The sequence below is a fragment of the Sturnira hondurensis genome, unplaced genomic scaffold, assembly GCF_014824575.4.
Source record: "Sturnira hondurensis isolate 20B ecotype Veracruz unplaced genomic scaffold, ASM1482457v3 Scaffold0019006, whole genome shotgun sequence".
Taxonomy (NCBI): domain Eukaryota; kingdom Metazoa; phylum Chordata; class Mammalia; order Chiroptera; family Phyllostomidae; genus Sturnira; species Sturnira hondurensis.
In genome coordinates, this window is record NW_028091637.1 from 7,453,093 (window position 1) to 7,457,646 (window position 4,554).

Consider the following 4,554-nt stretch of genomic DNA (forward strand, 5'->3'; position numbering starts at 1 on the left):
CTAATGAAATGCTTGGGATGAAATAACTCAGTCAGCTGACTGGAAGTTTTAGGTTCCAAGAGTTAATTGTCAATAGTCTTATATCCAAATTAACTTTATTGGAGGTTATAAGAGGTAAGAGTTTACTATATTCTATACAAAGATATACACACAGTGATACACAGACACACATTAAGAAATTAGTATAAAAAGAAAACTAGCTTTGTTTTGAAACTATTTATATGTATCAGATAATCTTAAATTCTCCTGAGGTCATAGAGATACCTTATACTAGTACCTTGTACAGCAGGTTACTAGAAATATTATTCAATTAACTTCCAGTCATGGAGTTGTGGAATCTTAGAGCTAGGAAGGGGTTAGCCCAATACTCTCATTTACACAATGTAGAATACTTGAGAATTTCCCCAATTCATAGAGCTGGATATTAAGAACAAAATTAGATACCAAATATTGTCTTTTCTGGAAGAATGTCTCTTCAGTATTCTTGCACTTAATTTTTCAATGGGTATTAGGTTTATAAGGGGATAGGAGGAGTGAAATTTCAATAAATTAAAGTCCAGAATGAAGAGAAATTTGGGAATTCATTTGTTTTTCTATCTCTGTCTTTCTCTCATTGTCATTCTACTATGTCACTATGGGAAGTTTTATTCAAATATTCTGCATATTTAAGATTTATCCCCCTGAACATCCAAACCCCTGGCCTTTTGCTTATCAAATAAATATATTGTGATTCCTGGAAAGTCAATATTTTAAAGAATTAGAGATCCTTGAGGGAAAATGTGTGTACTTTACAATTAAATACTTTATATTTGATAAACATTTTATCTTTTCACTGATCTTAGTGCCTTAAGGAAGATAAAGCATCAAAATAAGCAGAACCAAAAGACTGGCAAGCAAACAGTTTCCTAAAATTGAAAGGTGAGGAAATATAAGTATGACAGTCAATTTTTTTCTTTGCCTAAAGCTGCTTATTGTATTTGCATTAATAATGAGTTTGTGATATTTCTGACTTGTTAGGAAGTAGTATAAAAATGGACAAATAAACTACTGGCACTGAGAAAATATTCATCTTGTTTTTTTTATTATTTAAGGCTTCCACTTGCACTACTTGCTTTAAAAACATTTTTTAAGAAGCATCATGTCTGAGAAAGTTGAGGATGACTGAAGAAATTACATGACATAACAAGTAGAGGGAAGTTTAAGTCCCAGCATAGTGTGACTTTATAAAACTTTATTGAAATATTTTTTGCTATTATTCTGAGATCAAAAAGCTAAGATCTAGATAGATTATAAGCCACGTATGGATAGGAGCCACGTCTTATTCAGTTTTGCTTCCTCTAGGGAATTTTACCATAGAACACTTAGCACTTGTTACCCTCAACTGTAACTGACCCATAGAAAATAATGTGTTTCTACTATTTATTCCATTATTCCATTATCCTCATTGTGTGGACAAATTGTCTATCACCATAAATCAGTCCATGTGTTTGGATTTAAATATACAGTACTAAACCTTTAAATGGGCTTAATAACACCAACAAGCCATCCAGGAAGATTTCCATGAATTAGAAACTATAGGGATAGGCTATTACAGAGGAGATTACGGAAAGCTTTTTGAAAGGTATACTTGCATGCACACATTACTCTTTTTAAATTATATTGAAATTTAATCATAGTATTATATTTTCAATTCTCAGTCATTATTTATTATTTTCCAGAAAGTATTCTAGCTGAAAGGGAAAAGAGAGAAATATCTAGCTCTTTTTTCTACCTTTCCATAGGATGAGCTGAAAACAAAGTGTGTATGCTAATGTCCATTCCCCTTCATAATCATAATCAAGAAGTGTGACGACTCTAAAGCTTGTCACAGAAAAGTATGTTCTGTGAAGCTTCAAGGCTGGGAAGTGCACGTATTTTTGAGTAACTTAGATGCAGATTCAAATGATAATTGCACATATTGACTTTGAGAATGAAATCTGAGATTCAAGCTGTCAAAACCAAGAGAAACTTTCCAAGTCTCCATCACTTCATATGTAAAGTAAGGGACCCCCCTCCGCCGCCCCAAGAATTAATTGACAAAACAAGGTCAAGGATATCTGGCATATTGTCTGGCATTAATATGTGCATATGAGTGTCCTCTCCCAGAATTAGCTGGTGGCACTATTTCCAAAAAAAATGATTGACATTATGCATGAAAGAACCTATATTTTACGGTCATTTAAATGTAGGTTGGAGCATCCTTTTCTTTCTTAATTTTTAATTGAATTCATTGAGGTGACATTAATTAATCAAACTGCACAAACCTCAAGTATACGACTCAGTAACGCATCGTCTACACACCACATCCTGCACTCACTGTCCAAAGGCACGTCTCTTTCCACTGCCACTTTTCCCCGTTTTGTCCTCCTCCACCACCCTCCATCCTCCTCCACCCCTCTTTCCCTCTGGCTATCACCATACTGTTGTCCCTATCTATGTGTTTTTTTCTCCTTCATTCCTTTTTCACCTAGCCTCCCAGCCTCCTCTCTGACAGCTCTCAGTCTATTCTTTGTGTCTATGGTTTGGTTTCTGTTTTGTTGGTTAGTTTATTTTGTACATTAGATTCCATATAGGAATGAAATCATATGGGGTTTATCTTTCTCTGACTGGTTTTTTTTTTTTGCTTAGCACAATAATCTTCAAGTCTATCTATTCAGTCACAAAAGATAAGATTCCCCTCTTTTTTATGACTGAGTATTATTCCATTGTGTAAATGTACCACATCTTTTTTTTTATCCACTCATCTACTGATGGGCACTTGGGCTGCTTCCAAATCTTGCCTATTGTAAATAATGCTGCAGTGAACATAGGGCTGCCTATATTCTTTCAAATTAGTATTTCAGGTTTCTTTGATGTAGTCCCAGAATTGGAATTGCTAGGTCATAAGGCAGTTCCATTTTTAATATTTTAAAGTAGCTCCATACTGCTTTCCACAGTGGCTGCACCAATCTGCTCAGATATTTCTTATAGCAATATTTTTTTCGAATAGATTACCTTGGGCAAGGGAAATAAAAGAAAAAATAAACAAGAGGCTACCTCAAACTAAAAACTTTTTGCACAGCAAAGAAAGCCACCAATAGAATGAAGACAACTCACTGAATGGGAGGAACATATTCACCAATGATAAATCTGATAAAAAGTTAGTGTCCAAAGTTCATAAAGAACTTATAAAACAATACCCAAACCAGAAACATTCCAATTTAAAAAATGGGCAAAAGACTTCTCCAAAGAATACATACAGGTGGCCAATAGACGTACGAAAAGATGCTTAACATTACTAATCATCAAAAGCAAGTTAAAACCACAATGAGATATCACCTCACACTTGTCAGAATGGCCATCATCAAAAAATCCTCAAATGACAAGTGTTGGCAAGGCTGTGGAGAACAGGGAGCCCTGGTACGCTTTTGGTGGGAATGCAGATTGCTGTAACTCTACTGTTTTAAAATTTGAACTAATTCACCTGAAAAGATATTTGGAGATTCATGAAAATCATTGTTATAATATCACTAAAACATGTAACTAATAGCTCTGCCTGATGTGGCTCAGCAGATTGAGTGCTGGGCTGCAAACTAAGGAGTTGCTGGTTCGATTCCCAGTCAGGGCACACGCCTGGGTTGCAGGCTGGGTCCCCAGTAGGGGGCACTAGAGAGGCAACCACACATTGATGTTTCGCTCCCTCTTTTCTCTCTCCCTTCCCCTCTCTAAAAATAAATAAATAAAATCTTTTAAAAATGTGGCTAATATATTTTAAATCATCTCTTTCCTGACTTGGAGGACACCCTATATTGTTCAGGCCTGCACCTTTCCAAATTTTAAGTATGGTCACCATTAAAATGAAAATTATCCAATAAGGGACATGCTTAATCATATATTATTCAAATTCAATTGAAATCTGGAATTTGTTTTCTTATAATTTTCAAAGACAAAAGTGAGCCATTCGAGGAGGCCATGTTGAGGCTGTTCATTTTCTGTCCTTGAAGCCATGGGCTTCAACTATGGGACTGTGAAGGGATTAGTGACACAGACTGGGGATCCCCAGGTCCTTCCAGTGGTTTCACACTGGCTCCCCTCTTCCCACCTTTTCTTTGCTGGCCTAGCCACCCATTCCTCCCACCGCTCCCCTCAGATGTCAGCACTGGAAAAGTGCAGGGTCCCATTCCGTCCTCATGACATTTTTTCCAGAAGCCATTCTGTCCCCTCACAGATATCATACGTGAAAGGAAACACAAAACAGAAAGCATGCCAGATAGCAGCTGTCCTGAGGGGAAAGTATACTTCCGCACAATGAAAATAAACGAGTTTATATTTTGATATGCTTTGATGTTTTACAGAACAGACATAGATTCTACTTAGGGTTCCAGTGCCCCTAGGCTCATCAAATAAGGGAGACAGGCAGTTAGAGGAGACACCATTAAAAGGGGACATTAATGTGCTTTTTAAAGTAATGGGTTAGACATATAAATTGTTGGAGGAATGTAGTACAAAACAGTGGATAAAATATTTATACATTCC